The sequence below is a fragment of the Bombus affinis genome, chromosome 7 (genome assembly GCF_024516045.1).
Source record: "Bombus affinis isolate iyBomAffi1 chromosome 7, iyBomAffi1.2, whole genome shotgun sequence".
Taxonomy (NCBI): domain Eukaryota; kingdom Metazoa; phylum Arthropoda; class Insecta; order Hymenoptera; family Apidae; genus Bombus; species Bombus affinis.
This window is the reverse complement of record NC_066350.1, coordinates 8,135,304-8,159,732: the sequence shown is the minus strand read 5'-3', so window position 1 is coordinate 8,159,732 and position 24,429 is coordinate 8,135,304. Positions and strand designations below refer to the sequence as shown.

Sequence of the window (24,429 nt, the reverse complement as noted above, 5' to 3'; positions counted from 1 at the left end):
TTAGCTTCGTTAACTTTTAATTACGCGATTATAGGTGTTTCTGGACAACGAGTAATTAACAGGTTAATCTACGAATCAAGTCAATCAAGCGCGTCATTCAATACAGTTATTTCTGTTATACCATGATAACAAACTGCTTGATCCTAGATTTTTCTTCGTTACAGCATAATAATAATTGGAATAAATACAAATTAATACAATTTTTGAGAGTTTAAACCTAATCCTGACTCCGTGTGAACCAAGTTCGTTTCCAGACCTTGACTCTGAAATTAAAAAACATCCACGTTCGAGGTTTTCGCATTTCGCATAGTATGCGTCGACATTACAAGTTTCGTATTAGCCAAACGATAAAACCGAACCTCTGGTTGATATCGTTTGTTCTCCGTACGATATCAGAACTGCGCGAACGCGCTAGCGAGTTGTCGCATCGTTAAAGATTATTCCATATTACGCCCTCGTATGTTGTCGCGTGTGATTATCGTTCGGTCACGATTCGAGTTTCCCGAGGCCGTGACTGATACGCTGGACGCGAGCTTTCAACGCGACCGCATTATTTAACGCGTCGAGACCCGTTTTCCGAGCGTCTCGTAAGTAAAGATCGAGCGCGTTAACGGCTCGCTACGCTCTCGGCAACCTAATGAATCTGTCCACCACAAAATCGCCAAACGTTCGCTCGATCGTTAATTCAACTCGGAAGACGTGTAAACGTTTCGCTTTGAGCGGACTTGATTCTCTGGCCTGAATTATATTAGGTCGACCGAAAAGATTCTTTCGTTTTATAAGGAAATAATGGATGCACATTTTCCGTTTTATATTATTTTATCGAATTACGTATGATCCATTTTGTTCTATCAAGATCTATCAGATTAGGTTTCATGCTTGTATAAAGATGCGTTGTTGTAAAAAACGTGTCTGTAAAAGAAAGACACTTTTCGTACAACCTAACAGAATTACTTTGGTCTTCGACCTCCTAACCACGTTTTTTCCATTTAATAACCATATAATAACCAATTTCCTTTTCTCAGTATGCAATTGTTTCTTATTCGTGTAACAATATGCTTCCTTCAATTAATTACAATTTTATATCTCCTATGCATGTAATGTAAATCTATTCGATATTTTCATACGATTCTTTTTATAGAACGTGATTTTTCATCGGATGCAAGCATTACGATATCTCACAGACTGTAAACTGAAAGATTGTATATTCATTTGCGTTGTAAGTTGTCAAACTAAGGATTTTTTAATTCCGTTTATACGTGCGTTTCTGTGTCACGGTATATACGTATACGTTAAAACGTTATTATCTAGCGATAATAGATATCGAGAAGGAGAATTCTATCGATAGTTGACGACAAGTGATACGTGCATACGATTTATCGGTTGACCAAGTACGGCCACACGAGCGGCAATTTCTCAATCGCGGCTGTCCGGATTCATGCCGGGGCCTGAAATCAATTTTCTCTGGAGCACGGGGGACCGGCTTTTGGGTCGAATTATTTTTTTCGTTTGTCTATGCTAGATCAATATTTAACGAACCGTGAGATATCCAGACTGGCAATTCGTAACCTTAACTGGGGCGGAAGAGAAATCAATGAGCCGCTGGGACACGGATCGTGTTATTAAGCAATCGATAACGGGGTCGGGCGAAGCTGTCGCGCGCCATCGTGCAATTATCGCCGGAACAGTCGATCTCTCCGGAGGAATCTCATTAGTACGCGATTTCCTGCTCGCATACTCCGTCAGAAAATACTTTTGCGCGCGGATTATAAAGCGTTGTGCGATAACACGCCCCGAGGAACCGTCCCAGAAGCGAGAGATCCGTTCCACTGCGAATAAAATTATTTCTGTCCTCCATTCGTCTTTCAAAGTCCATAGAAACTGCCGCCTCCGGTTCGTTGTTCCTCTGACAAATCGCGTTTCTCACCGGCAAAACGAATATCCCGCGACGAATTCGATGCAACGATCGATCGGAGGTACAAAGTGGCATCCTCTATTGAATTTCCTCGAATCTGCGATTAAGTCGAACGTTTGCAGCGACAATGGTGCCGTGGCGAACGCCCAAAACCAATTCCTTCGTTCAAATATTTTTCAACTCCACTGCGACAGATTCTGACGGCGTGTGCAATTCGACGATTTCTTCCCTTTGTCCGGAGGAGTATAGCGACGAACGAATCGAAGCACGCGGGCTTCCTGCCGAATTACGTGCCCCGTCTTTTCGTTCCATCGATTTGTTTTGACATCGTCGATGGAACTCCGGATAAAGACGTATTAGGTGGCGATATATTACGAAACGTTTGAACGTTTCAGATTCTTTTCTAAACTGTATTAAGAGATGTATCATGTATCTGATATTAGATTTATGCTGTTTTATTTCGAGCGTTGCTCGTTCGAAATAGTATTGGAAATTCGTGGGAAATTTTCCTTCCAACGATAAATACACGCGAAATTCAAGTTATTTTCTGCTGTGAATTTAAGTTCAATCGTTCCATCGATCCGATCAAAGCTGCATAAAATACATTATCCTCTCGGGGGATGCTGTCGCATATGCGTACTCGTACGTTTAATTTTTATGCGATTCGATCATGATTTTAATCATTCTTTTCCAATTGGCAATTCCGAACGATCCGTACTTTTTTACGATACAAGATCCGGAATTTTCGACGGTGAGAATGCCAATCCGATCGATTAACCACAGTTTCTTCAATGTACATGATCGCTGATACGAATTTTGGGGTTCGCGTCGTAAAGTAACATCGATCTGTAATTTCTCAAGATTTCGTGGCAAATGGAGAACAAAAAAAAAAAAAAAGAATTAAATTCTTCCCAGAGTCAGATTCATTGAGAAATAAATTCCAAGAAACAAACAACGGGAGCAATGGCAAACAGACTGCGAACGTTGCGGCGAAAAGTGGCGATCAACCGATCGAGAGAACGGAAGGGAGCGAAAGAGAGGAAAAAATCGGTTGAACGAGCATTACAGAGTCTGTTGTGCGGTATTATAGCGGCGTGGCTCGTACACACGAGCGCAACTTTTACATAATACAGCAGGCTGGCTCGCGAGAGTCGAGTTTAGCCTTCGCGAGGAAAGAGGTGGAACGGTAGGTGGGTGAGTGGGTGAGTAGGTAGGTGCGCGCGATCTGGAATAGTCGATTTCTATTCTTCGTCGCTGTCTCATCGAGCAAGCGTTTTCCGATTGCCATGATTCGATCGAGTCTTTCCAACGAGATCGCTTTCTTCCAGCGAGGCAAGTTACACGTTGAAATTCATTGCAACTTTTCTATCTCGTGTAATCCCCGCGATTCAAAGCGTGATGATAAAAGTTGAAACGGCAGGCTGCGTTATTTAAAAACGATTTAGTCAAAATCTTAAGAGGAAACGATAAAGTACGCACGTAAACGTTTTCTCGATAGAAAAGAACAGTGAAGTTATAAAATCTCGTCATGTGTTTAAAAGTTGATAAATATCGTTCGAGTCTTCGTATTCTGAAATATCCCTTTACTTACTTTAGACTACACGTTCTTAATTGTATCCTACTCTCTGTATATTCTTCCATCGGGTTATCGTTTCCAATTAATCGTTAGAAACGTAAGCGATGAAGAAATTAATGGGAGAATTAAAGGGAAATTTAACAATAGCGAAATCAGCGACGAATCACGAAAGAGAAATAATTCTGCAGAACTGCTAATTTAAAAAAAAAAAACTTGTTACTTGTCGTTTCAAAAGTATTGAGAAGACAGGGTGCAAGATCAAGAAGAAAATCATTCAAACACACATGCGCGAGAACGCGCGAGAAACCCAGTCAGGCGATTTTAACCGTTCGATTATCCGGTTTTTCTGTAACTAATTCGGTTGATCACAGTCCTAGCGTAGCATCGAGAGTGTGTAGGTTTCAAGTACGAATCGTCGCGTTACCGGTAACCAGCAAGATCAGGTGCGCGCAAGATCAACGCGTAACGGAGTTGATGTAAGCGACTGCCGAGTCGACGTGCTGGGTTAATTGCGTAAGGTGAAATTTCGCCTGGAGGTACATCTCCTTGTGTTCGCTCTCGATTCTGCCCAGCCGACGTTCTCTACTATCGCTGTCGAAGGAAAACCACGACCAATGGATTTATGCGTGTCTCTTGGACCGCCTCTCTCAACACGATATTATATCTAATGGGTTTTAAAGTTTAGATTCGAATAATGTATCTGTATTTGAATATTATTTCCCTGTGATCTTCAGATAGAAAAATGATTAATTGCTTGAAATAAATATAAGAAATCGGAGAAATACAATTTAATCGAGCATGATTGGATAACATTGATAATCAACACACCAGATAACAATTCTTGAAAATTGAAGCAATTTTTTAATAATGATTATTCGGGTTTCTAATTCTTCCTCGATATTATTGGGTTGCCAACTAAATGATTGCGGATATTATCATTAGATGGCAATGACAAAATCCGCAATCACTTAGTTGCCAAACCAATATTTATCGCTCTTACCATGTGTTCGCTATTTAACGTTCGGAAAAAGAGTAAAAGCGTCGTCGATCGTACCATAGCAAACGTACCAGCGTGTAATTAGTTAATTCTATACAAATTCACAATAAACGCTGAGTTTATATATCGATACTCGTGAAATTTTCACGTGCTATCTACTCTTCCTCTTTTCTGTGGTAAAAGAAGATAATAAGTTCACGTAACGCGTGCTCGGAGATATCCATTCGAAAGGTGATCGAAGATCGCGTCTTAGTTTTCCCTTTCTTTCCACCAATCGCCCCGTGCTGCGTAATTGGGAAGCTCGTCGAAGAATCGATCGATCGATACCACGGCATCGAAGCTAGTATCCCGTGTGTGCAGAACCTTGGAATTCCGCGGATTCCTGCGATACCGTTTAGCGCACCCTGTACGCAGAAGCTTCTTTCGACACAGTGCAGGACTCTCTAGGGATCAATGGCGTAGGCAGAAATTCTCGACATCTCGCGATATCGAAGACGTTCACAGGGAGCTTTCTGTGCGAAGGAGCAGAAGCGTGAGGATTTTCTTGGATAATTCCTACCACAAGCACTCGTTCGAAGACAAGAGGCTATTTCTGAGTCGGATTTTAGCACAGATAACCATTTCTTTCTGCCCTAATCGTGCTTGAATTCCGTGTCCCTTTATTCGAAGATCACAGGAGAAAAACAGCGACAAGTGACATTTTTCGTTTCTTATAAGACAGCGATAGTTAAATTCAACGTGTTACAAGTATATAATCCATAACTGGTCTCTTGTCAATTTACCAACGTTACTACAAAATATTGTGCAAACACCTACTATATACTACGTAACTAGTTATAGTTCTCGCCTTACATAAATATTTACGCCGTGTCTGAAGGAAGGATGTTGCCCACAAAATATTCATTAGACAGAGTGCATGGGAAGTACATAATGTATTTTCAGGGCTCGTCGCCGCGTCTACGCTATTGAATTTAGGTAGGTACTGTCGAGTAGATCCTAGTCGATGTCGGTTTCAACCACGCACTATCCCACTGGACGCGTCCGTATACTTACTCACATCTTTAATCTTTAATGTCTCTACGGTGGTTCGCCATTTATTAGAACGTCCTGATATTCTTTATACGTCGTAGATATCGTCGACGAGACGAGTAATACGCGATATAATCTTCGTCGCGCTAATCTAACGACGAACGGGAAAATCCCATCTGATGTCATTCGAATGACATTGGATATACGCATCGGACGGTTTAAGAACTCTAAGAATCGTATGAATATTATACAACGTTTGACTTAGGATAAAACATTTTCTTCGATTCTTGACAGCAAATCGTCGTATGTTGTTCGACTTTATCCCTTCGGTACCGACTATCTAAAACCACAATTGTTGTCTCTGATGGTTTACCAAAATAAAGTAGCAAGGCGACGTCATGCTATACAAGGAAAAAACCAGTTTTATTTTATTTAACAAAGGAAACCCCTTTAATTTGACCAACGTAAACGCGTCTTGAACATATTATACTTATAGATATACTTAAAGAAAAATATCTACATTGGAAAAACAGAAAAGATTATTCTTGGACATCCGTCGCAACATCCGTTGAATCGACGCTCGTATGCCGTGCTCTAACCATTTCCTCCGGATATGTCTGTCCTCTGGTGCTCGTTTGTCGATCGATGTCGTTCGTCTTATCGATGCGTCAACTTTTTCCTTTCCTCTGGTATACCAGTATATTTGCGAAATCAACAGTTTTCCTTATCGAATTGCATCCTGTTGATAGCTCGGCCTAACGATGTTACTGACTAATTAGTCGCGTTCGATGGATGTGCACGCGTGCTAAAAGCAAAAACAACATTTTCAACCGCGCGCACGTTTTTCTTTCTGTTATGCTGGTCTCGTTGCTGACTGCGATATTTACGGACGCAGAACGACGAGGAGGGAGCACCGACGCAATCAACGAGGATCGATTGCATGGAAATAAGCGAGGCTGCATTAGCCTAATGACCGCTGGCCCGAGCAATCCGATGATCTATGATCGCAACCCTCGCGGGGATACGTCGCATGGATCATCGTCGCGCGATATCGGCCATGGATAGTACCAATTACATTGCCCATTACTCAGTTTGCTTTTCACGAATTGAAATCCAACTGGATGACTCTGTTTTTCTCGTCGTATCAGGATAATGTCATCGAAACGAGAATCAAAGCGCGAACAATTTAATATGCGGCGATTTGCTTCGAATTCGATAACTTTTCGAGACGTGACTCTTCTGGCTTCTTGCGCGTTCGCACGGCCACCAAACATTCCGTACAGTAAATTGGAAGAACATTCGCAAATTGTTGTAATATTAGTAAGACTGTAAGATTAAATTACACCGTTTATTTTAATCCTCGTCCGTCCCTTGTGTCAATTTGATACGCTTTTCCGATAAAAGGTTACGTTATTCAGTTATCTATAACGAATGAAATCCGATATCTCCGAAGGATAATTAGTGCGAACGCACGTGTGCGACATACAGGGAAATTAATTATTTATCTTTCCATTTCATTGATGTTTAACCATTGCGTCAGTTTGATACACAAGGGACATTAAATTGTGAAAACGAGCAACGGATGACGGTTAAATACATTTATTGTTATTACACTTTGGTTCGTTATATTTCATGTTAATTATGTATTCTTCGATATATCGATTTTTCATATGTATTTTCTATCGTATGTTACTAATTGTCATTTTCAAGCAGAATCTTGATAGAACCTTGGTACGTACAAACAACGAATCGGACCTCTTTTGTGTCTTCGATTCACAGAAACGTATTAGGTTGTCCGAAAAGTTTCTTTCGTTTCATAAGGTGATAGTAGATGAACAACAATTTCTGTTTTATATTATTTTATTGAATTAGGTATGATCAATTTCGTTCTATTTCTATTATTATGTTCGTGCATAATTCAATAAACTAATACAAAACAGAAAACATTGTGCGTCTATTATTTCCTTACAAAACGAAAGAAACTTTTCGGACAACCTAATACATATTCCGTGGATATTATTCCGCGTAACGATATCGTTTATATCCTATGAATATTTTTGCTCGACGATCTCGAATGATTTTCTCAGGACCATTTTCCTTCTCATCTTTTCTTCAACGTATCATCCTTGTTCTGTCCTCGAATATCTTGTAAAAAGCGCAAAAATACCGCTAAAAATGTACAAACTCATACCTGCAAATGTGACTCATAATCAGTGTAGCTAATGTACCCCCCTCCAGCTTGCTGTACGTGATAAGGTCATTTGTATCCGCATGCTAAATGCACTCAGTCGTTCTCCCTGCTCTATCAACTAACCGGAGTAATGGCACAGCGTGATAAAGAACGCTGGCTGAGGACAAAAGCGATAGAGCGAGCAACCAAGCAGGAGATTTAAACACCGCAATTAATCGACCACCTTGACCTACACTTGCGTTTCCACGATACACTCGCGTAGATACGCACGTTTGAGGAATCGTTTATTACGAGTGACTGTGCATTGCAGACGATAAAAAAGTTGAAAAATTCAGTAAAGCTCAGACTGGAAAGATTTTTGCTATCAACAGTGGCCATAAATTCCGCTTTCCATAACAATGAACGATATTGGGATGCGAATAAAATTGCATGACCGAGCGTGAAAGAAGATTGCGCGACTAACCGAAGTTTAGGATATGCTCGGTCGAATATGTTCTAAGAATAACGAGAATTACTGGATAATTTATTCGAAGCGAATAAACGAGATTATAAGATAAAAAAAGAGAAGATCGCGCGTTTGAGTTAATTTTTGATTACTATTCGTTGAAAATAAAATCCGAAATTCTAACAGCGAAAGATGGATAGAAATCTAATTGTCGAATGTATATCTCATTACGTATGCGTATCTAATTACTTTGATGTTGCAACTGTTTCGCATATCTTTACTTTTTCACCCGTCGGGGATATAATACGATAAAAATTTTCTACACGCTTTTCAATGGATAGTTCACCCTGCAAGCTTTGGTCGTCAAAGCTTTTCTCGGGTAATTGGATGAACGTATCTTTCTTTCTGGAACAGACGTTCTTCCGCCGGATCCCGGAATTCGCGATCACCGCTCGGATTATTCTTGAATAACGAATATCGAGCAAAAAATATTTTCTACTCGACAACACGGCGTCTCTAAAGCGCTCGTTTTTACAGATTCTTTTTTTTTTTTGTCCTACCTCGCACGACCGTGAACAGAAATAGATTCTAGATTTTGTCGTTATACCGCTTTGACGTATTTCGAAAACGAATGGTATCGATACAAAGCGCTTGTTACGCAAAACTGCCCCGGGGAGCGATACAATGTTGAAAAAACAACGGAGAAAGCTAATTCGTTGCGGCGTTAGCTTTGTCGAAACGTGAAAATATTTCTCTGGCTATTATTAAATTACGAATGTTTGCGCAATTCTGTCTTTTTATAAATCTAATTAAATAAACGAAACCTAAATAAAAATTTGCTTCGTTCCCCAAATGCTATATAGTTCCTCGACTACTTCATTAACGTGATTTTACTTTACTGTGAAAAAGTACGACGTAATAAATGTTACATGTAAACATAGAATTTATTATATTTATTTTACCTGTATACGTACTTCTGCGTACCTGGCAGGCATTTAAGTTTTCCCAAAATATACAAATATCTGCAGCCTTTATTTTTTATCGTAATTATCATTAGCAAGTCGACTCACGTAATTTCGTGTCCTATTAATCGTGACGGTAAACGACACTAAACGATAAAACGACCTTTTAAAACCAGAAATTGTCTTGAAACAGATAGCTTCCACTACTTGTCTTTACCGGTCGACCTTTTAGATCACGCGTACTACGCACTCCAGATTAACAGAGTCACTCGTAGTCAGGTCGAGCATGGCCTTCTTCGTTCATTCATTCCCACTCGATGACGTAACAAATATTGCCAATCGTGTTTCATTGCGAAGGAAAAACGTGAGAAACGAACGAAAGCGATAGCGTAATTACGGGAAAGACGTACGTTTGGAAAAATTGATAAACATGTTTAAACGAACAACTTTTTTGCTAGCAACAAAGTTACGATAAAAACCGACGTTTTTGATAAAAAGTATATACCCGTTTTCTTCAAACTGATACCATTTCTACGATCGTCAAAGTTCTATACTACATTTTCCGTTATTAGACAAACTCGGAAACAATTTCGCGTTTTTAACATATCGCTCTACGTACAGATCTGACAGAAGAAATTTCGCATAGCCACGCTACTTCGTAATATTTTCTCCGTAAAAAAGTTCGAAGGCAAAGATAAAAGCTGTATTATTATCGTTCGAGAAGTTAACAACTTTTCACTTTGTAACAGCTTACGGAAAAAAATTCCCAAACTTTACTTATTTTTGAACGCCTCAGGCTGATTTATCTCGTTGGAGTTTCACCATACTCGTAAAAAGCGTCGCTTTCAGGCAGAGACGGCGGATTATGCATCGTTTTGGATTCCCGATTAAATATTTGTCAACGGAATTTCGTGGAAAATGAGAGATTACCAAGGCGAATTGGCCCAAGCGCGGAATTAATCGATACCGAGCCGCGCGGAATTAGCATTTAAAGGAGTGGACGCCTTTTATGGTTTGCAGTGCGCACGCAAAGTGGGACGAAGATTTATTCGGAGCAGAATTAATAACGCACACGATCGTACGTCATCTATCACGGATAGACTATCCCTTTCGTGTCGAGCCCGAGGGCACGAGCAGGCAAAGTCTACACGAGAATCAAAGAACGAATATATAATTCTAAATAATCGTTCAAGGCTACCTGGACATTAGGCGAGATATCAGGTCATTCTGAAAATTTCTACAATTTCTCACTCTGCCGGTGTTAAACGATAAAAATAACTAATTTTTCAGCTGTTGCGTTCGTCTTCGCGCTTAAGGAAGAACACTGTGTTCTTGTATGGTAGTGGCCATAAAATATATCTTCGTCTATCATTGATCTTTAACAACTGGTTTGTTCGAATACGAGAAATATTCCCGGAGAGAAGAGCGAAAGTATTAAAACTGCCGAGACCTTCAGAATAATCTAATACGTTCGCGTTTATATAAAATCCTCTTAGCGTAGGTGTGTCGCTTTCTCGATACAACGCGATTGGATCCGGCTAGACGAAAAGCGAGACCACGCGGAGCCGGACGAGGACCGTGAACAATACTCGATTTATTCGCGAACGGAAGCGCGCGACAGCTTTCTAGTAGCGCGCTTTCGAGCAGCTATTAAATCGCTGTAGCCGATTCGAGCAACGAGCAGAGGACTGTCTGGAGTTGGCCGACTGTGCGCAATAACGAACGACAGCGATAACCCAGAAAGATATAAAAGTCGGTTTTTATCGACGCGGAGCTTCGTCAGCTCGCGAGGGCATCGCGCTGCGTGGAATCCGCGACGAATACAAGGCAAATTCGCCGAGCAGAACGATCGAGCTGGTCGTGGTCGATTAAAAGAGATTCCGCGCCGCGAGTAATACGCGAACGATCCTGACCACTCGCAGATCGAATAAAACACGGTTCTTCTTTCTTGAAGGAACGCACGAGAGATATACAACGTTCGGGCTTCCACCCACCGAGTCGAGACGCGTTCGCAAACTAAATGGGAAACGATGGAAAAACGATGGAGAAGCCCGCGGCTGAGAAACGAAGAGAGTCAGCTGCGTGGACAGATATGGAAGGAATGCAAAGCTGTATCTTCCACTCTTTACGATTTCGCGGAGATTTTCCTTCCGCGAGAAGGAGCGCGTCGATCGACCAGTCTGCCCGTGATTTCCCCTCGCTAAACCAGCTTTAAATAATAATCACGGTAATGACAATCGCTGCAACGGTTGCGATAAAGATAATACGATAACGATCCGGTTGTCTCGACCAAGCGAGAAAATCGAGACGCGTTTTCGCGTTTTCTATCCAGCAACGTAAACCCGCGTGTCCTGTGCTTGGCGAATAAAAGCTCGGCTCTTCCTCGGCCCAGCCACAGGGGACAGATACGTGGTGTTCTGGGACGGAGCAGTTCTATCCTGCATGACGCTTTACGAGCCGAGAATCGCATCGACCATGCGGCTCGTTTTACTCGCCACCATTTCTCGTCTTGTACCGAGAAAGACAGAGAAATTTCTTCGAGATTTCCTGCGGATATCCTTCCGATTGGTCGAGCAAGATCAAGGTCGTGAGATTTTCTGCGCATTACGGAAAAGAAACGACGAATTCGAAATATCAAATATTAAATTGGTTTATGTATTCTAAAGATACTATCACATAACATTCAAACTAGTATCGATGTTATTCTTTATTCTTTAAGAAAGGATGGATTCTTCCTCTGCTCGTTCACCGTTTTCGAAGTTAACTGTATGTATGTACACGTATATGTATTCTTCAACTATACACCTCACTTACGCTTGCAACGTGGTATTATCGTATCGTTGTTTGTATGATTGTCCTGAAAATTGACGTAGCTCTTACTGTACCCAACGAGTATATTCTCCATAGTACCTCGTAGGAAATTTCGTCTTGAACGATCATAGGCGTCTGTCGGAAGTGTGTTAGTGGGAAGCTGAAAAGACGGAATCAGCGAGACGGCTGTGATTGTATCGGGTCTGTCAGAAGTAGCTAACCAGACTCGCGCTCCATTGCCTAATCGTCTTTTCGGCTCTTTTACTACACAGCTTTCCCTTCGTGCTGAATTCTCTTCGCTCAAAACCCGAATCCTCCGTCCGTGTCCGATGCAGCTTGACGGAACGTTTACATCATCACCGTACTCGCGGCAATTTGTTACCGACATCGACCATCTTTTTTTCCCTTCTACCAACTTAACGTGCCACGGACGGCCAGCCAGGATACGGCTATTATTCATGGAAATTTATTAATGCCGCGAGTAAGTCAAATTCGACTGCTGCTATTAATTTCGCGAGGCCGGGGCAGGGACGAAGGAGACGGAAGAAAAGAAAGAAAAGTAAAGGCACACCGAGTTCTCGGCCGCGAAAATTGAGTGGCACCGCGTGTTCGTCGAGCACGCCACGCCGATCGTCGAATCTATCGCGAGGAGATCGACAGTGCTAGCAAGAAGGGTCTGGCCACAAGAAATCGCTGCTCGTAAATCACCGAGTCACCCTGTGCGTGCGAGCAAACATTCGCGCCTTTTTTACCCCTGACGCGTGCAGTCGTGGAAAGAACCGAGGGTATACAGGTTGCCCCTCGCTTTTTCATTCGCGCCTCGCTAAGGTGTTGTATAAGCGACGCTAGGATTGAAACGTCGTGTAACAGAGAGCGCGTAAGTGGTTTTTCTTCCTGAGAAAACGAACTAGAATGTTCCACGATACGTCGGAACGAAGCGCAACGTTTTGATAAAAATACGATCGAAACTCGAAAAATCACAAATGCGTCGAATTACAAATTGTTTCTATATATCGCGTTTCTATATGTCCAACGGTCTTTACTTTGACACGTGGAATTTATTCGATATATTAAGAAGACAAACGTATGATTACGTACACTCGCTACAAAGATGCCAACTCGTATGTTTCAGCTTACGCTCGACCATGGCATTGATAATAGAAGCTCAACTAAAGATTCCTAATCCGAAGCTGAACGTTTTATAGCATTATTCTAATGTATCCTTAAACCGTGCAATCTTTAGATCCTATTTAATTTCTCGTTAAATAATTGTTTATGGTTGTGATGCGCGATCGTCATCGACGCCTTAAATTCGGCAAATTTCAAGTTCTATTTTATATTTAATAGGCGTCACAATGTAATACGGGTATTATGCATTGCAAACTAAAAATCACCACAATTACGTTACCTTTCCTGAAAACTTGGTCATAAACCAGCGTTCCCTTCTCTTCCCATTCGGATAATCAGCTCGTTGTTGGCTGGCGTTGCACGCAAACCGTTTCCAAAAACCAGGATCGATCAAAAATCGATCCCAGACAGAATCCACCCGAATTCCCCTTCGTAGTTGACTGAAACGATCGGCAGTCAAATTCCATGGTAAGAAAGGGGCGAGAATGGCAAGAAAACGACGATAAGCGTGAGTATCTGGGGACGATAAACGAATCCTATCGAGAATCTAATTAAATACCGGCGCCTATATCGTAGCACGTAAGGAGAAGGCGAGGAACGCGTGGAATGGAAAGCAACGTAGCAGACAGCGGCCGATAGTTATCCCCAAGGAAACGAATAAATTAGAGGTGGCTTATCAACGAGTCTCTGATAAGCGTGTTGGCGGGTAACGGGTAACGACTAAGCGCCTAGATCGCGTTTGCTCGAAGAAGGGGTGTACGACGTGTACGCAAAGCGAAAAGGGAATAACGGTGGGACGTGTTAATCGAACGGTCTGGATTTATGGTCATCGGGGGCCTATGGAAAAGGTGGAAAAAGAGGGACTACCCACGCTGTCTGTACGCTCTTTACACTTTCAACGCATGATCCTTGCTAGAGTGGGGAGGCGATAAGTCGAGGGATAGCGGAGAGTATATTTTCACTCGGAATGAGACGCGTGAACTTAGAGAACAAGGTACCCGATAATGAGCCTTCCCCTTCCAGTCAGATTTCCACCTGCTTCGACTACACGTTTCGCGAGTTCTCCGATTCTCCATACGAATATTCGTCGTATTTGTCCGGTTTCCTGTGAAACTCGACGCAGGGAATAATCGTAAGAGACTTTTACTTTAATCGTTAGAGAGATTCTCGTTCGAGGATACTCATATTTGGAACGTTCCAGCGCTTCTGCAAACAGCTGGGACTTCGAGTTCTCGAGTTTTCGAGAGGCCTAAATTTCTAATGCCAGTGGGACAACTTCTGCGTGGACGTGAGCTGTGTTTACACTGACAGGGTGGATATCTAGGTTGGAGCTAGTTGGCCGTCATACAACGCTGGCAGTAGCGCGGAATAAATGATGGGGTGAAAATGGAAAGCACCTGCGAATCACTGAACGCATATCTTTTTTATTTGGTTTCCTCTTTCCGTCGAAGACGACGTTTTGGCACGATACTTACAAACTTGCTTAGCAATGCTATTAAAAAGATAAATACAAATTTGTTTACAAACTTCTGTACATTCGTTTCGCTCGTAATTATCTTTTCAAAGTTAATTACCTCGCACGAGCACCGAGCCACTTTCCAATCAATTACACAGAACCACGCATTATACAATAAACGCAGCGCAACGGTATAACCGGATAAACGATTAATGTTTTCGATATCGCCAACGATACGCGTATTCCGTTCACTCGCTCCGGAACCATACAATTAACTCTCTCAGAGAAACGAGCGTTCTCAGCGAGAACAACGGATACGCGTGAAAGTTAAACTAGAAGATCCTACGAATTGATCCGAAGAACTCGAGGGAAGGTCGTGAAACGCGACGTACAGCAGTAAGAAAGTATCTAAACACTTAGAGAAACTTTATACGAACGTATTATCTCTGTTGTAAGATACATTTCCAAATTTCAACTCGACCGTCATGGTTATAAGATAAAGTTTGGAACCAATCTGCGAATTTGGTTTCCATTACAATTGTCCATTATCTATATGAACGAGCCTTAATATCATCGTTAACATTTATTATACGTTTAAAACAATTATTCGTATCGTATATTAATTTTTTCCCAAGTTTACGTTCGCCACGAATGTCTTACAACTTGTTCGTTTTCAGATTTGTTTGAAATTTGACCGATACGATCGTGACAGCGATGTCTCGTTGTAATATTAATGAAATTTCAAGTTACTTTACATATAAATAACGCCGCGCGTAACATATATATGAAGGATTTTTATAGCAACTACCCAAATACGTTCGCGAGCCATTAATACAAACGACGAATACGTCCATGAATATCAGAATCGCGTTTTTCCGCCGATGTCATTTTCCACCGCCACTCGGTCATTCCGTTAAGACCACGTAAACTGTTTGTGTGTCGCGTATTCGCGGTTACCCGGTCGCAACAAGCAAGTCGAGTGTTATGGCGTAAAATTGCGGTTTGACGGACCTTCGTGTTCGTCAAAACGTTACACTTACGTACCTCGACACGCTATTCGCATTCGACGACCTCATGTAGCACACACTTACGTAGATAATGTATCGAACGAGTATTTTCATACGTTCTATTCTTGGATGCAAATCTCACACATATATCGCGGTAAAAAGAAGAAAAAAATAAAGGGAGCGGTAACGTACCGATCGTATTTCTTAGTCAACCCTTTATGTTCTGACGATACTTTCAAACACATAGCATTTTCATTAAGATTAAGAAATAAAATACACTTAGAAGCCTGATAATTCTTAAAAGTACTTTCATTGAAGTTCTGTATACATACACATTTACGCCCTAATAATTACAAAAAGCGTTATATGCTTACTTATACATACGTAGTGTATATATTATTTGGAGACGTCTAGAAATCATCGAAACATCTAGAACGAAGATAGTGACAATAATTATAAATGGCACGGCTCAGGACACGAAGGGTTAAGGAACCAAGAGAGATACTTAAAAATGAAAGAACCGCGCTTATATAATACATTGTATCTTTCATGCGAATGGAACAATAGCTGCTACGTTTCGTCTGTACACACTTCGATGAGCCAAAATCGTCGATGAGTCCAGGATGCACAGCATCGGCAGTATCGCGACATAAAGAGACTCGATTGTTCGAAAATCGACGTATAAACCATCATCGCGATATCTTTACACGTATCTTTACGTGAAAGCGCTCTTACGTTCCAATAGACTAGTTACGCTTTAGAAAATTGACAATATTCGTATCGTCATGTAAGATTCAAATTCTGTTGCGATTACAGAATTTCTAAAGAGGTTTCACCAATAAAAGAACGCGGTATTAAGCTTCTCTAAAATCACCTGTTCAGCAACGAGAGAAGCTAACGGAGTTGAGAGAGGCTCGAAAAATCGACCGTTCCGCAACCGATCGCTCTAGAAATTAGCAAAGCACGATATTACCTGCTGTTGACCTACCTGCAACGCTCCCGTTGGTCTTAATTAAAGGCGCGGCGAGTTATGAATTTAACAATGCGCGGGTCGATCGAAAATCGCCTCGGCACGGCGGTGGGAAAAGCGGCCGAATAATTTATTACAAATTAAACCGTTCGAACGGAGGCAGACACGCGCACGAACCGCTCCAAGGGAGGCGTAGCGAGCGTGTGTTAATTATCGTTCACGGATTACACGATCGGGCACACGCGCCGGAAGTGATGCAAGTTACGTGCTCGCTACACAGAAAATAAACAACCGGCACGTACACTTCCGACCAAACTGGATATAAACGATGCGCACAGCGCGACTAGTTTATTTAAATATAGCTTCCTCGCGTTTCTCCGCACAATTTTTCAACCATTCCCGCTGGATCGGTTATCACGCATGGCTTACATCGAACGCGCGCTTATTCCATTACATCTAACGTCTGTTCGTCCGTTTTCTGGACGAGCATTCGAATCGCGTCGAGATTTAACTGTCACTGAGATTCCTGAGCGGGAAAGGTGGAGAACAGCGGACGGATCGGTGAGAACCAGGCGAACAATCAGGTCGGATAAAAATTAGACTACAGTCGATTATCAAGCGACGTACGTACAGTAAGGAACATGTTTGAAGAAATCATAGATCTTTTTACGATATTCTGCGTAAATTAAATGAACGATTTGTTATTGAATTCTCTTGTGAAACGATTCAAATCATATAATCATTATCGTTAAATACTATCGTTGAAAGGCTGTTTAAATTGATACTAGTTATTTACAAAATGGTTCTAGTACCGATTCTTTCTCTAAATTTTACGTATCGGCGGGAATGGTTTATTATACGTAGTTTTTATTATTTTTTCACGGTACAGTTTGTTAATAAAAAAATTAGATTATCAATTTTGATGGAAATTTATATGTTTGTGCGTACTTACAATTAAAGAAATAGAACTCAGACATTGGTTTCATCTTTTAAAAATTGTGACGATTACCTTGAATGCTTTATACATCGTATACTTTTACACGTTGCGTCGATAAACGCCGAGAAATCCACAGTCTGTCGATAACGTTAACGATAATACACCGCACAGTTTCGACTTGCCAAGTCCTCGCACGAGTTCGACGAAAGTAACGCGTGCAACTTACGGCAGACGAAGAATTTTCCGATTCGCAATTACCAGCGGTACGCGCACCATTTCTCGTTAATTGCGACCCGTTACTTTCCTCGCGAATACGAGCAAGGCGTGTCGTCGTTAGAAAGTCCTTTTTTTCATCTGATCCGAAATAAAATACCGCGCGAGCTCGATCCGTGAAAAATGGTAACGCAACGATAACCGTGTACTATTTACGGCGCTTTCTAACAAAATGGCACGATCACGACTCTTTCTTTCTGACGAAACTTCGATGAAAAATCTTCGAGTTCTCTCGAGATCGTGGAACAGAAGATACTCTTCGTGTTTTCCTTGGGTCCTTTGAAATTAGACGAGCAAGGAATCTTCCCAAAGCACGGGCGATGGAAAGACGTCGCGGAGAAAACCATTACGTCACATCACGCCGAGCGGGAACCTCGTGACGACGATCCCGTCGAAGAAAGAGACAAACTTCGATCGGAGGACATCGTTCGCGAGATTCCAGCCATCTAAAAATCGGTGATTCTGTGAGGTAATGGCGTTCCCTGGGACGAACGAACCGATGTAATCTTCGCGGTCGACATACTGCACATTTGGGGATGAAAAAAACCAAGAACCTGCCTTGATGATCTCTGAGAATATCCAGCCTATCGTGGGAGAGAGATAAAGAGAAAAAAAAAGAATGAAAAATCAGGCGAAAAGAGAATAAAAAGAGGTGGAAAGGAAAAACGAGGAAGAAGAGGATACGCGTGAAGAGGAGCAGAGTTGGTCGAGCGATAGCGCGTAGCGAGATGAAAGGCGAGCAAAGGGAAAGGAGATTGCGGAAGTATTCTCGCGAAAATTGTATAGAAGAGAAAAAAACAGAAAAAAAAGAAGAAGCGAGAGGAAAGAGAAGAGGAGAGGAAAGAAGCGAAAAGAATTTAATTGCGTCGCGCGCGAATACCAGAAGGAAAGGCAGAGACGACGGATCGTTTCGAGAGTTTTCGAGCTGACGAAACAGAGGTTAGTTTCGAAGAATTCGCGCGACCAAGCGAAAGAGTTATATTACTCGCGCGTCAGAAAATCCGCGGCGCGTTCGGCTATAATTTGATGAAAAGTCCAGCTCGCCCCGAGCAGGGACAAACTGGAAATTATCTCGAATGGAAGAAAACGAAGGATAAGGGCGGACGTCGCGCCGGCCAGACAGGTTGTTGCTCGAACGTCCTTTTTTTTTGCGTGCGATCGTTCTGACGCAACATACGGAGGATACCGATAGATAAGAGAGAAAGAGATGAAAAAGAACGAAAAGAAAGCCAAAGATAGAAGCGAGAGACGAGTGTTAACGTCCATAGCCTTATTGTCAAGTGAATTTTTATTAAAATTAAAGAAGCCGATCAAGAGCAACGTCACGCTATCGAACTATGTACAACGATCGATATAGTGCGTATTCACGGCTCATTGATTACAAGGTGCAACCGATACGAAATGAATATATGGCACGAAAGCGAGCGCGCGTCTTTAAACGCGAAAAAATGAATAAAACGCGGACGCGAAAGCAGACGTCTGTCCGTTTAATTCTGGAACAGTTTCTTTTACACGATCGAACTAACATTATAGGTGAAATCTGACGAGTTACGAGTTATTAATGCTAATAAATTTTCCTACCTAGCGTTAACAAGAGTTTGATAGAGAAATAGAAAATAGCAAAGCTCTATAACATCGTTTCGTAAATTACCGGTCAGCCGTGCTATTCTACGCGAGATAGCGAAATTGTGCAACTGAACTCTATAACGTATAATTATATAATTAGTAAATCATTGCGCAAGAGAAGCACGATGGATGTAAAGATTTTAAGTTAAACGTAATCGATAGCGGCGCCACGAAGGAACGTGGAATAAGAAGATAAAAGGCAGATACAAAAATAATGTGCTCCGCTGTATGGTAAATCTTAAGAATGTTGTATGCATCCCGATGCTTTTACGAACGGATAAACGTGTGCTCGACACGGTTTTCGAGCATCGAGAACGGCAATTCGCATAAATAATTCGATCGGAGAGGCTACTATTTACGCGTTATGCGCAATTCTCTGGATGCGCGATCGTACCTGTGCAATTTCCACGAGGTCGGTAATTTGAATTTCTACTCTGACACCGCTTGTTTCAGAATCGTTCGACGGGCTAAAGGAATACACACCATCCTGACAGTCTTTCAATTTTCTTAATGTTTCAGGCATGCAGAATATTGATTCACTTAAGCGTCAACATTCTGAAATTCAACGTCGAACTTTGCACAAGATCAACGAACTTGTTGCACGTTATGTGACACCATTAACTTTTAATGTAACATCTAACGAACGAACGAGACGATATGGTGCACCAGAGGATCCAGCAGGGAAAAATATGAAAAATGAGAAAATGATCGACAGAATCCAATGATAGGGTTATTTGAATCAGTGAGGGGATATTATACAAACGAATGGAATGAATAACAAAACAACTCGTAGAAACCAAGTAATATACATACGATACGCTATTGAATTATGATAATTCAATGAGAAACTGATAATTAACTGACAATTAGCCGAGAACATTAACATTAATAGAATCAACTTCTTTCCTTTTTACGAGCACAAGTAATATCGTAGAGATTTATGACCATCGAGCTGCCAGTGTGAACGCCATATATTTCGCTGTTCGTAACGCCACTAATAAGCAATCGAATAATCCGCTTAAAAATTGTTTACAATCGAATTTAGAGAATTACAAAGCAAATTATCTGGTTTAATCGAAATATCCTTCTGTCTCAAGTAACTGTATCTTATCCCGTCATTGCGTGACATGTATTGTATATATGCGAGACAATCTTACGATCAACTTACGTACAATCGTACGACAATCTCGACGTCAAGGGATTAAACAGAGAAACGCGACCAAGCATGTTGCTTCTTCGGTCCCGCGAACTAAAAACGAGAAACGGTTCGAACGAAACTTTGCATGGCCGGCGACGAGAGAGGAGGATCGAACAACCGCGAGAAAATGCATAATCGAGAGAATTCGAAAGCGCGGCTAATTAGATTCGCGGGCGTACTCGGGGATACGCGCTGACTATGGCCGAGCTGGCGTTTCTTTCGCGGCCACGTAAGATGTAAACGAGAGCTAACGTACAATCTCGCCGGTAATAAGTGCAACCGGTGCGCTTGTGCTGGTATGCGAACGCGCTACACGTGAACGCCTACGGAGTCCGAGATTCACGCCGAGATCTTCGCCAGATCGCAAACCTCTCCGACGATCCACGAATACGTTTCTAATGATTCTACGAGTCTAGAAACGATCATCAAGGAGCTTGTTTCCATTGAATCGACCGGCTGAATGCGGAAAAAATTCAGACGAGGCATTAACGACAAACGAATTTCCTGCAAGTGGATCCGCAATGGGTTTCGAGCGCAGTGGCGTTCTATTTCTGCTTAATGCATTAACAAGCAGTTCTGCGTTAATGTAAAATTGCGCTTGCAATGTCCATTATCGCGTCCTATTTTTAATACACGTAATTGAAAAAGAACCCGAAGGCTATCGTAGGTGAAAGTTCATCAGCAGCGAATCTTTCTTCGATTAAAAAGTTAATAGATCGGAACTGGTGCGATTAAGTGTTTTAGACGAAGAATAGAAAACTTACTGATTGCAATGATTGCAAATAACGACACTGCGGATGATGATACTGAAACAAATTCGCGTGGGTTGAAATTTCAACCATGACGGCTCTCTCTTTTTCTTTTATTTATTTGCGTCACAAAAAATCGAGTCAAACGCATTCTTTTTCCAATAAACCGAGGAAAAATCGCGCTTTAAGGGGATCGATCATTCGCGCAGGAAATCGAGCGTCGCGCGATTTTATCTCGAAGAATCGAGAGCAGAGGAAAGGAGGTTTTTATCTAGATTCGATAACGATCTCTTTACTCGCGGAGAAAGGATCACTGGCGCTTCCGATATCGATAAAAAGGATGCAAAACTTTCCTCCTGATGGAAATCACGCGTGCAACAAAGTTTCGAGTATAATTATAAGACAATTCCGTTGAACGAAACACCGCGCTGCGCCGGTTGAACACGCGCGTTAACCCGATTTCTCGAAACGCATGAAAAAGGCTGGTTGAATCGTAAATCTGCGACTGGTCGAGCAGCTATGCGAAAAGTTTCTCCTTCGAACTTCGCAACGGCGTATACTGGCCGTAATTTTAACGGACAGGTTGCGCTTTAACGAGCCAAAGAGTCTCTCGGTCGCCCTCCACTAACGAAATAGAGTTTCGACCAAGCTTGCCACCGTGAAAAATGAACATCCAACGACGCGTTTCGAACCGCCTCGAAAAATTCTTGGCCATTTCCTTCTCGGAACACGGAATGTAACGAAGATAAGCCTCTTTGCTATCGATTTGCCGCGTGTTCGTATGGAGAAACATGCCAGGCATTTTTAGATATGCCGCATCCAATTTCTTAATACGAATTTATGTTTTCAAATAGAGGAAGTTCACGTTGTTTCTTCTTTATGTGTTGGATGTTCAACAAGTTCGTAATTTCTTGAGTAATCGGTTTATCGAGGCCAGAACAAGATAATTGCTCCTTATTTTTCTCAGATACGTGGCCATTGAACGTAAAAATTAACTCTTTTGTGCTTGATGCAATAAGAGTATAGGCAACAATTTATCTGTGTTATTAATTAACTAGACGATAATAAATGTATCTGTTTTTGAAAAAACTGATTTGAAATTTCAACGCGCTGCGCCTTCCTTACAGAACCATCCGGAAAGGTACGCTTCTACCGTAATTGAACGAGAAAAAAGGATTTTTCTCACGGTCTAAAGAAAATTCATACTTGACAGGTTAATTGTTTCGATCATTGACCAATTTAGAATTTTCCACGCGAATCGTTGCATTTAATGGCCAATTAGATGCATTTGTTCGAATTTATTTTCTTATTCCGCAGAAGTTTGTAATAAGTAAGCAATCATCTTTCAATCTCAAAGACGCTACGAGCTTGTATAGTAAAAAGCGTAGATCGAAAAACCAAACTTTTTTACTGCATCGCCAATAAATTGTTTTCTTTCCTAGAAACCATCCGATCCTATCAGTTGCTGTCTGTTTCTGAAAGAACATTTCTCCAATGAGTTTACGAGACAAGAAACACAGAGGAGACACGAGCCTTCGAATCGCTTTAAATGCAAAAAGCAAGTACCGTTGATCTGGAGACATCCCGAGTATTCGAGCACCGATACACGCACGTTTTTCTATTTCTTCCTAACTCCCGTCGGTATAATGGAAAATCGCGACACGTTCGAATTCGGTTTGCGATTCGACACGAACGACCACGACGGAACAAAACAGAATCGTTCGCTATGTCTCTACGAAGGCATGGCTGTCAATTATTTCATGTTTAGCGGAGAGAACAGATCGCCGGAAGGTGCAAAAATCGCCTGTGAAAGTTGTAGTGGAAATGGTGGAATTTCAAGGAAGATGCAAGAAGATCGTTTGAGAATAGATGATCGTGGCATGAGCCGATCTATGGATCATTGCGCGATATCGCCCGAAGGAAATGAGATCGCTAGACCGATGGTCGATCGGTCGTTAGCGGAGCCGTTATCGCCATTAAATATGGCGCGTATCGAGTCGCTTTAAACGTTCGACGGAACGCATCGGCAAATTGTGACGATTGGTTCTACGCTTTATATCTTTTTCTTATCGATATCAAGTACGGTGTCACGTTGCAAGCTGGCGATTCCGAGCTCGAGCAACGGAAAAAAAGCTCGATTACTGATTACCAGTCCTGCGTTTGCGATTAATCGCAAGATACATAGGCCGTAGGAAACGGAGACGGTACATAGAAGGATACAAAAATTCCGTCGATTTCTGCGTATCATCTACCGATGTCTTGCTTTTCTTTTTTTTTTTTTAAGTAGAAATTACAATTTTGGAATTTGTCTAGATCTTTGAAAACGTAAGTCGATGAGAGATGTAAGTATTGATATAAACGAGCCAGGTTACTCGCGAAAGATGCGAAAGCATGCTTTCGCTCGTGTAGAGTTGAAATTCATACGCGTTATTGTACTCGTGTTAAACGAGTTTGGTAGCTCTACGGTACAAGCAGGAAGTTTGTTTTTGTTCTAGGGATATTTCGCTCCAAGACCAATTACAGTTAAATAACTGAACGTACGAGGAACAAGTCAAACGAGCTACCGATGATCTCATAGACTTTATGAACTAACAATTCTTCGAAAGGAGTATTAATCACCTGAGAAATAGGTGGATTAAGAAAAGCAGAAACATTAAGAAAACACTTGTTATATACTTCGAGATATACAGACGAATAAAAGAAGAAGAAAAGCAACAAAACTTTTGCGCCCACCTAATATTTCTAGAGAATCAGAGAGTGCCTTTAAGATTTGTTTCGCAAGTTTTCTGCAGTGAAACCTACTGCTGGCCGCGTTTGACGATTCTTTGCACGAGTATCGTTGCGATAAATTTTACGACCGTCGTTTCTAGGCCTCGAACGTGGTATTCGTTCCTTCTAAAAATATTCGTCATTAGCCACAGGTGCGCGCGCCTTTCGCACCAAGGAACGACTAAGGCTTCCGTGAACAAGACGCGGTTACAATTGCTTTGTGCCTCACAATCCTTTAGATAACCGTTCATTCTTAGCACGCATATAACAGACTTCATGAACCGCGATACGAAACATCACTCTTTGTACAAAATCAACATCTGACGCAACCATCTCGAGTGGTGTATAAATAACGCGATTCAGTTAATCGGTAGTGGAAATTATTGATTC

The 24,429-nt window shown here is 41.6% G+C and overlaps 1 protein-coding gene across 9 annotated transcripts in view; it reads right to left on the bottom strand.

The window, feature by feature from the left end:
- Positions 1 to 24,429, bottom strand: part of LOC126918873 (SH3 and multiple ankyrin repeat domains protein 2) — a 175,873-nt gene that overhangs the window by 116,964 nt on the left and 34,480 nt on the right. The window lies entirely within an intron of this gene.